The sequence below is a fragment of the Bombina bombina genome, chromosome 4 (genome assembly GCF_027579735.1).
Source record: "Bombina bombina isolate aBomBom1 chromosome 4, aBomBom1.pri, whole genome shotgun sequence".
Taxonomy (NCBI): Eukaryota; Metazoa; Chordata; class Amphibia; order Anura; family Bombinatoridae; genus Bombina; species Bombina bombina.
In genome coordinates, this window is record NC_069502.1 from 835,986,491 (window position 1) to 835,997,093 (window position 10,603).

Sequence of the window (10,603 nt, forward strand, 5' to 3'; positions counted from 1 at the left end):
AGCAGCATTGAGGTATGTTCAGTCATTTGTTTCTGGGGAGACTTGATACATCAGAACAGGCTGACATTCCCTATCTGGGGAGGGGTAATCAGTAGGCACTATATGTAAAATGGTGGACCTGGAATTCCCTTTTATATTGATTGCTGTTTTTCACTTATGTGTGTTCAGTATGGGCTAGACGCTGGGAGATGCGGTTGCTGTCTAAGGGCTGTCTTGTTATATCACGATAACCGGCCTGAGAGAGTGCAGCTTTTCATAAGTTACGCATTTTATTGAGAGAATATTAATCAATATGTTAGAGGGGCACATGGCTTAACACTTTATTTGGGACCGGCATGTTATTTTGCTTCCCATGTGGTTTTTAAGACGGCTCGAGTGACGCCCATGGTGGGCGAGGCCTAATTTCACGCGCTCAGCCGCACAGTATTTCATCTGGATAGGCAGCAAAGTCCTAGGCTCCGGTGGGGCCTAAGTTACGTTTGTAATCGAAGGATCGCTACCTAAGCAGAATCAGTGTACTCTGGGGGCAGGTAGGCGCCGCAGCAGAGCTGTGGCGAGGTGCAGGGGCCTGAATTGTTAGAAAAATTGATATAACTGATAAATGTGATATAAATTCTTATATAACATATCCAAACAAGCGGTGCAATATTGTTAAGCAAATGTGGACACATAAGGACATTTTTTATTTCTGCAAAAGTTGTTTTTGAGATAACAGAAAAATTGTTGTGCTTTTATTATTTAAAGGCGCAGTACACTTTTTGGTAAAAAATTTTTGAGTATATGTTTTGACTTCAGAGTTCAATATATCAAGCAAAAAACGACTATTATTGCTATTGCTAGTCTGTTTAACATGTCTGAACTTCAGGAAAGTACATGTTCTATGTGTTTAGATGCCAAAAACTCTTGTTTTTGTCCCTCATGTACTGAAAGGGCCTTACAATGTAAAGATCAGATTTTCTTTAATGCAAATATGTCTAAGGATGATTCTCAGACTGATGAGAATCAGGGTATGCCGCTACTTACTCCCCAAGCGTCACAACTTCTAACGCCCACCCAAGCGACGCCGTGTTCTTCAAACGCGTCCACTTACTTTGCTCTGCAGGATATGGCTGCAGTTATGTCATCTACCCTTACAGAGGTTTTGTCTAAGTTGACAGTATTGCAGGGCAAACGCAGCAGGACAGAGGCCACTCTGATGCCACACAGGGATCTGAATTGGGGGTCAGGGAACTTCTGTCTGAGGGGGAACTTTCTGACTCAGGAAGTGTGTTACCTCAGACGGACTCAAACGTAATGTCGTTTAGATTTAAGTTTGAACACCTCCGCCTGTGACTTCGGGAGGTTTTAGCGACTCTGGATGACTGTGACTTTATTGTGGTTCCACCAGAGAAATTGTGTAAGATGGACAAATATTTAGAAGTGCCTGCTTACTCTGATGTTTTTCCGGTTCCTAAGAGAATATCGGAAATTATTACACGGGAATGGGAAAGACCGGGTATCCCGTTCTCACCTTCTCCTAATTTTAAGAAAATGTATCCCATAGCTGACACCATCCAGGACTCTTGGCAAACAGTCCCTAAGGTGGAGGGAGCTATATCTACCCTGGCTAAGCGTACTACTATTCCTATTGAGGACAGTTGTGCTTTCAAAGACCCTATGGATAAAAAATTGGAGGGTCTTCTAAAGAAGTTATTTATTCATCAGGGTTTTCTGTTACAACCGACGGCCTGCATTGTGCCAGTCACAACTGCGGCGGCCTTCTGGTTTGACGCCTTAGAAGAGTCTCTTAAGACTGAGACTCCCTTAAAGGAAATTATAGATAGAATTAAGGCTCTTAAGCTGGCTAATTCTTTTATTACGGATGCCGCTTTTCAGATTGCCAAGTTGGCGGCTAAGAATGCCGGATTTGCCATTTTAGCACGTAGAGCGTTATGGTTAAAGTCTTGGTCTGCTGATGGAGACGCAACCAGACTTGGAACAAAGGAAAACAACTCAAGAAGCCCACTGCTGCTCCCAAGACAGCATGATGGGGCGGCCCCCGATCCGGGACCGGATCTAGTAGGGGGCAGACTTTCTCTCTTTACCCAGGCTTGGGTAAGAGATGTTCAGGACCCCTGGACACTGGAAATTGTGTCCCAAGGGGATCAACTGGAATTCAAAAATTCTCTCTCAAGGGGGAGGTTTCTTCTTTCACAATTGTCTGTAGACCAGATAAAAAGAGAGGCGTTCTTACGTTGTGTAAAAGACCTCTCTACTATGGGGGTAATTCGTCCCATTCCAATACTGGAACAGGGGCAGGGATTTTACTCAAATCTTTTCGTGGTTCCCAAAAAAGAGTTCAGACCCATTTTAGATCTAAAAAGTCTAAACAAGTTTCTCAGAGTCCCATCCTTCAAGATGGAGACTATTAGGACAATTCTACCGTTGATCCAGGAGGGTCAATATATGACTACCATGGACTTGAAGGATGCATACCTTCATATTCCTATCCACAAGGATCATCATCAGTTCCTAAGGTTTGCTTTCCTGGACAAACATTTTCAGTTTGTGGCTCTTCCCTTCGGGTTGGCCACAGCACCCAGGATCTTCATGAAGGTTCTAGGGTCCCTTCTGGCGGTTCTCAGGCCGCGGGGTATTGCAGTGGCACCTTATCTAGACGATATTCTGATCCAGGCGTCGTCTTACCACCTGACAAAGTCTCATACAGACATGGTTTTGTCCTTTCTGAGGACTCACGGGTAGAAGGTGAATCTAGAAAAGAGTTCACTAATTCCACAGACAAGGGTTTCCTTCTTGGGAACTCTGATAGATTCCATATCCATGAAAATTTTCTTGACAGAGGTCAGAAAGTTAAAGATTCTGAATACATGCCGAGCCCTTCCGTCCCATCCTCAGCCATCAGTGGCTCAGTGCATGGAGGTAATTGGATTGATGGCGGCGGCAATGGACATCATTCCGTTTGCTCGTTTTCATCTCAGACCGCTACAACTGAGCATGCTCAGACAGTGGAATGGATCTGATGGCATCTCGTCAGAATGCCAAGCTCCCAAGATATGGGTCCAGGTCAAGGGATCCTCAGGCCGAACTGATAGATGCCTTGGTCGTTCAACCTAGCCTATGTGTTTCCACCGTTTGCTCTCCTTTCCCGGGTGATTGCACGGATCAAACAGGAGAGGGCTTCAGTAATTCTAATCGCGCCTGCGTGTCCTCGCAGGACTTGGTATGCCGATCTAGTGGACATGTCCTCTCTGCCGCCGTGGAAGCTTCCATTGAGGCAGGACCTTCTCATTCAGGGACCCTTCCAACATCTGAATCTAATTTCTCTGCAGCTGACTGCTTGGAGATTGAACACTTGATTTTATCTAAGCGAGGGTTCTCTGATTCGGTCATTGATACTTTGATTCAGGCACGTAAGCCTGTCACTAGAAAGATCTACCATAAGATATGGCGTAAATATCTTTATTGGTGAGAATCTAAGGGCTACTCATGGAGTAGAGTTAGGATTCCCAGGATTTTATCTTTTCTCCAAGAAGGATTGGAGAAAGGGTTATCAGCAAGTTCCTTAAAGGGACAAATCTCTTCTTTGTCGATTTTACTACACAAACGTTTGGCAGATGTTCCAGACGTTCAGTCTTTTTGTCAGGCTCTGACCAGAATCAAGCCTGTGTTTAGACCAATTGCCCCACCCTGGAGTTTGAATTTAGTTCTTAATGTTCTTCAAGGGGTTCCGTTTGAACCCATGCATTCCATAGATATTAAGTTGTTATCTTGGAAGGTGTTATTTTTGGTTGCTATTTCTTCTGCTTGTAGAGTTTCTGAGCTTTCAGCGTTACAATGTGACTCGCCTTATCTTATTTTCCATTCTGATAAGGTGGTTTTACGTACCAAACCTGGTTTCCTTCCTAAGGTTGTTTCAAACAAGAATATTAATCAGGAAATTGTTGTTCCTTCATTGTGTCCTAATCCTTCTTCTAAGGAGTGTCTGTTGCATAACTTGGATGTGGTCCGTGCCCTGAAGTTTTACTTGCAGGCAACTAAGGAATTTCGTCAATCGTCTTCTTTATTTGTTGTTTTTTATGGAAAGCGTAGGGGCCAGAAAGCTACGGCTACCTCTCTTTCTTTTTGGCTGAAGAGTATCATCCGTCTGGCATATGAGACTGCTGGACAGCAGCCTCCTGAAAGAATTATGGCTCATTCTACTAGGGCTGTGGCTTCCTCATGGGCATTTAAAAACAATGCTTCTGTTGAACAGATTTGCAAGGCTGCAACTTGGTCGTCCAAATTTTTTTCCAAAGTTTATAAATTTGATACTTTTGCTTCATCTGAGGCTGGTTTTGGGAGAAAGGTTCTTCAAGCAGTGGTGCCTTCCGTTTAGGTTCCTGTCTTGTCCCTCCCTTTTCATCCGTGTCCTATAGCTTTGGTATTGTATCCCATAAGTAAGGATGAAATCCGTGGACTCATCATATCTTGTAAAAGAAAAGGAAATTTATGCTTACCTGATAAATTTATTTCTTTTAAGACAGTCTTTCTAAGACAGGTATTTACTTGTTTTTTGTTACACTTCAGTCACCTCTGCACCTTTGGCTTTTCCTTTCTCTTCCTAACCTTCGGTCGAATGACTGGAGTGGGAGGGAAGGGAAGAGCTATATATATATAGCTGTGGTGCTCTTTGCCACTTCCTGCTGAACAGGAGGCGTAATCCCATATGTAAGGATGAAATCCGTGGACTCGTCATATCGTAAAATAAATAAATTTATCAGGTAAGCATAAATTTCCTTTTTATAAAAAATTTGCTGAGAAGAAGAGGCATGTTATTTATGCAGCTACAAATTCACAGTTTTGAGAACTACAAAACCAATAATATGTGATAATATCTTAAAGTTTGAAAAATTGTCCAAAATAATCTGATAGAAACCTATGTGAATGGATTAATTAATTACCAAAAAAAAAATCAACCATGAATTTACAGCATCTTGCTATATAATTAAAAACTAATATATATTTCAGGATGAATAACATTTGGATTATAATGTATCTTAAATAGCAACTAGATAGATTTTTTTTCCTCAAAAATTATATATATATATAAAGAACCAAAAAGTACAGGACAAACGGTCAATATAAATGTATAGCTCAATATCATAAGCTGTTAATAATACAGCTTTTTATAATTAAGTGGTGCAGACCCTATAAGAAATAGTTTAACAAAAGACTATAAGATAAGAAATGGAACATACAAATTAATGTGCCATATAAGAGATAGGGAATCAAGCACTCTTTTATAAATAATCCAACAAATTTATTATCCTAATAATGGAGCTGCATCTCTAATCCATATGGTGCTTGTAATCAAAACATCACATATGTATACCATCACGTGACAAAGTTCTCTACCCTGAAGGTGTGCACACCTTACAAACTTAGCATAAAATATGCATATCATTCAGAAGTACTCCACACCTACTACACCCTTACTGAACACGGTACCCAAGAATATACAAGGGATGCTACCGGGCAGAAAAAATTGTGGGATCTAAGTATGGTGGAATACTAATAATTGACAGATAGCACTGAATAAATGATAGCTTTGTCAGCCACACTTCATAAACAAGTATACAATAACATGCATGTAATTTTACATATCATTCAGAAGTACTCCACACATACTACACCCTTACTGCACACGGTACCCAAGAACGTACAAGGGATGCTACCGGGCAGACAAAATCCTGGGATCTAAGTGTGGTGGAATACTAATAATTGACAAGTAGCACTGAATGATTAAATAGCTGTATCAGCCACATTTCATAAATCGGTATTCACTAACAAGCATGTAATATTGCAAACGAACAGGAATAATAACAGTTACCAAACAGCTTTTTCCATTTTAATGCAAACCAGGTCAAACCAGGCTGACCCTCCACAAATAGCGGTTTTGCCAAAGTTCAGTCATTTTCCAAATATGCACAATTGAAGGTGTTAATACACTTATCTGAATCCAAGATGCAAAATTGTAATCCACTGGGAACTTTGTCACGTGATGGTATACATATGTGATGTTTTGATTACAAGTGCCATATGGATTAGAGATGCAGCTCCATTATTAGGATAATAAATTTGTTGGATTATTTATAAAAGAGTGCTTGATTCCCTATCTCTTATATGGCACATTGATTTGTATGTTCCATTTCTTATCTTATAGTCTTTTGTTAAAATATATATATATATATATATATATATATATATATATATATATATATATATATATTATAGCCCTGTGTGACCTAGAGTATTTCCCCCCCAGGGTCCCTATATAGGTTTGACTAGCCAAGTGATCACCTGAGGCCTCAATGTTATTTTTAATTTCTGCTTATTTAAGAAATGTTACCTAATACAACTATAAATCCACAACAGTGTTGACTATAGAGTTGAGAACAGAAATATCACTGTATTATTTACAACCTTCTTTATTTAAATTGTAATAAAAAGAAATCCATCAGAGAGATAGTAGAAACATTAGGAGTGGCCATATCAACAGTTTGGTACATTCTGAGAAAAAAAAAGAACACACTTGTGAGCTCTGCAATACAAAAAGCCCTAGACGTCACCAGAAGACAACAGTGGTGGAGGATTGTAGGATTCTTTCCATGGTAAAGAAACACCCCTGCACAACGTCCAAGCAAGTAAAGAACAATCTTCAAGCGGTAGGGGCATATCATTATCCTAGTCTACAATAAAGAGAAGACTTCTTGAGAGTAAAATATAGAGGGTTCACCACAAGATGCAAACCATTCATAAAACTCAAGAATAGAAAGGCCAGATTAGACTTTGTCAAAAAATATCTAAAAAAAAAAAGCCAGCCCAGTTCTGGAACAGCATTCTTTGGTCAGATGTAAATAAAATCAAACTGTACCAGAATGATGGGAAGAAAAAGGTATGGAGAAGGCTTGGAACGGCTCATGATCCGAAGCATACCACATTATCTCTAAAACACGATGGAGGCAGTGTGATGGCATGGGCACGCATGGCTTCCAATAGCACTGGGTCACTGGTGTTTATTGATGATGTGACAGAAGCAACCGGATAAATTCTGAAGTGTATAGGGATATATTATCTGCTCTGATTCAGCCAAATTCAGTGAAGTTGATTGCACGGTGCTTCACTTTACAAATGGACAATGACTCAAAAACTTAAGTCGGAAAGACCCACGAACAAACAATAACTGACGTCAGCTGCAGTAAAGGCCTGGCATAGCATCACAAAGGAGGAAACCCAGCGTTTGGTGAACTTCCAGACTTTAAGCAGTCATTGCCTGCAAAGGATTCTCGACAAAGTATTAAAAATGAACATTTTATTAATGATTGTGTTAACTTGTCCAATTTCATTTGAGCCCCTGAAATAAGATGACTGTGCATGAAAATGGTTGCAATTTCTTATAGTTTCATACAGTATTTTTGTTCAACCCCTTGAATTAAAGATGAAAGTCTGCACTTCAATTGCATCTTGGTTGTTTCATTTCAAATACATTGTGGTGGCGTACAGAGCCAGAATTAGAAAATTGTGTCAGTGTCCAATTATTTACTGACCTAACTGTATATACATGATTATATATAGGTATAGATATAGACAGATATACAGTATATACATGATTATATATAGGTATAGATATACACAGATATACAGTATATATAGGAATATACAATTATATATACTTAAATTGATATTGCATAAATATAGTTTTTCATGTTTTCAACTATTTAATTGCAAAGGACTCTAATGCATTTATATATATATATATATATATATATATATATATATATATATATATATATATATATATATACTAGTCGATAAGCCTGCCCAGTCTAATTATTTTTTAAACTACAGATGTAGAAACAACGTATTTTGTAACACTCTTCTTTTATATAAAAATTTAAGCTACAGGTGTAGCAATACTATAATTTTAATGGACTACTATCTTAAATATATCAAAAATATGTTCTATATAATAAACTACAGATATAGACACACTCCACCCAAAAATAAACCTAACATTTCTTAACCTATATTTTTGCCTTCCCCCAAAAAATCGCAATTAAAACTAAAATTAATAACCACTTAACCATCAACCACCCACATCGCAATACACCTAATTGCCCTATTAACCCCTAAACCGCAAAACCCCCACATCGCAATAATCTAATTACCCTATTAACCCTTAAACCGCAAAACCCCCACATCGCAATACACCTAATTACCCTATTAACCCCTAAACCGCAAAACCCCCACATCGCAATAAACCTAATTACCTTATTAACCCCTAAGCCGCAAACCCCCCACATCACAATAAACCTATTTATCCAATTAGCCCCTAAACCGCAAAACCCTTACATCGCAATAAACCTATTTACCCTATTAACACGAAAACCGCAAAACCCCTACATCGCAATAAACCTATTTACCCTATTAACCCCTAAACTGCAAAACCCCTACATCTCAATAAACCTATTTACCCTATTAACCCCTAAACCGCAAAACCCCTACGTCGCAATAAACCTATTTACCCTATTAACCTCTAAACCGCAAAACCCCTACATCGCAATAAACCTATTTAACTTATTAACCCTTTAAACCGCCAAAACCCACAACACAAATAACTAAGTACAGTACACTAACCTAACACCCCGTAACCTAACGACCCGTAACCTAACGACCCCTAACCTAACACCCCCTTAACGTAACACCCCCTAACCTAACAACCCCTAACCTAACACCCCATTAAATAAACCCAAATTACCTAAACTAATACATTCTAAAGTTACAAAAAATAAAAGGCTAACATTACAGTAAATAAAAAAATCAAATTACCAAATTTAACAAAATTAAACCTAATCCCTATGAAAATAAAAAAAGACCCCCCCAAAATTAAAACACCCACTACTCTAAGAATAAACTACCAGTAGCCCTTAAAAGGGCTTTTTGCAGGGCATTGCCCCAAGATAATCAGCTCTTTTACAAAAAATATACAAAGTCCCACCTAACATTAACCCCCCCCACCCCCCAAAATAAAAGAACCTAACACTAAAAAACCTAAACTACCCATTGCCCTGAAAAGGGCATTTGTTTGGGCATTGCCCTTAAAAGGGCATTTAGCTCTTTTCCTGCCCATCCCTAATCTAAATAAAACACCCCCCCCAAAAAAAAAAAACCTAAATCTAACCCCCAGGTTGGTACTCATGGTTCCTTAAGTCCGGCATAGAAGGTCCTGGCGGTGAAGTCTTCCAAGCGCAACCTCTTCTTCTTCCAGGAACATCCTGCGTGGAGTGGTGCTGAAGACCGCGGAGCTGAAGACCAGCGACCCTGGAACTGCAGATCGGCGACCGCGGAGCCATGGAATGTGGAGGATCCTCTTTGTACGATCTCCGCCGTATACTGAATAGTGAATTCAAGTTACGCGATTAAAGATGGCGTCCCTTGAATTCCTATTGGCTGATTTGATTCTTCCAATTCAAATCATCCAATAGGATGAGAGCTACGCAAATCCTATTGGCTGTTCAAATCAGCCAATAGGATGAGAGCAAGTGAAATTATATTGGCTATTCAAATCAGCCAATAGAATTTGACTTGGTTTTTTTTAAAACCGCGAGAGTATGCAATTTTAGCCCCGCCCCCTATGACGTACAGGAGGGGGTTCGTATAGGCTCTGTGCAAGCACCTTCTCTCCCCTCTCACTATGGCTGTCTGGACTCGAGCTTGTAAGTCTGGACTCCTGGACCACCTTCTGCATGATCACTGGGTGCGTGTACAGGCTGAGCTCACAGGGGAAAGCGTAACCCTGACATCGGAACCAGAACCTTGTGGAGCACTCTATAATCTCAGTAATTATGAATCAGATTTAACCCCATCCTTGCACAGTATTTGCTTCCTTTAGTGCTCTCCCCTGTTCCCAGCTCACATACAAAGCAGGAGGATTTGCTGAGTCTGCACTCTACATGCGTTTATAATCGGTTTTACCTCGGTATTAATAAGGAATATCTCACACTTATGTACACTCCTGTCAGAGTACCCTGGGGATAGGCTATGTAATTTGCCTTTCTTCCGTTAAAGTGGAATCTTGGGAATTTAAAAATGTCAGTTTGTTTTGTTCTAAATTATTTCTGACAAACAGACCCTAACACAGGAATTTAAAGCATCTGCTAAACAATTAATTAACATTTAATGTATTTTTTAGTGAGAAATGTATGTTTAACAGTTATTTTAAATCGCCCAGCCATAATATATATATATACATATACATCTTTCTTTTTTTTTTTTAAAGCTTTATTCATAAGTTTCACATAAGAAAACACATATATACATCAAAAAGTGGAGATATATAAAATGATGTCACGCAGGACCACTTCAAACATAATACAATTAAACAAAGAAAGTGAAATCAATCAGATTAGCTGTCTCCATTCTATACATTGCATAAAACCTTGTTAAATGCATTTGTAATACTTTTAACACAAAAACTAAACACATAATACATAAACTCTGGAAAAAAAAAAATATTAAAATTAAAATTCCCTCTCTCTCCAGCCCTCAACTCTCAGGCTCATTC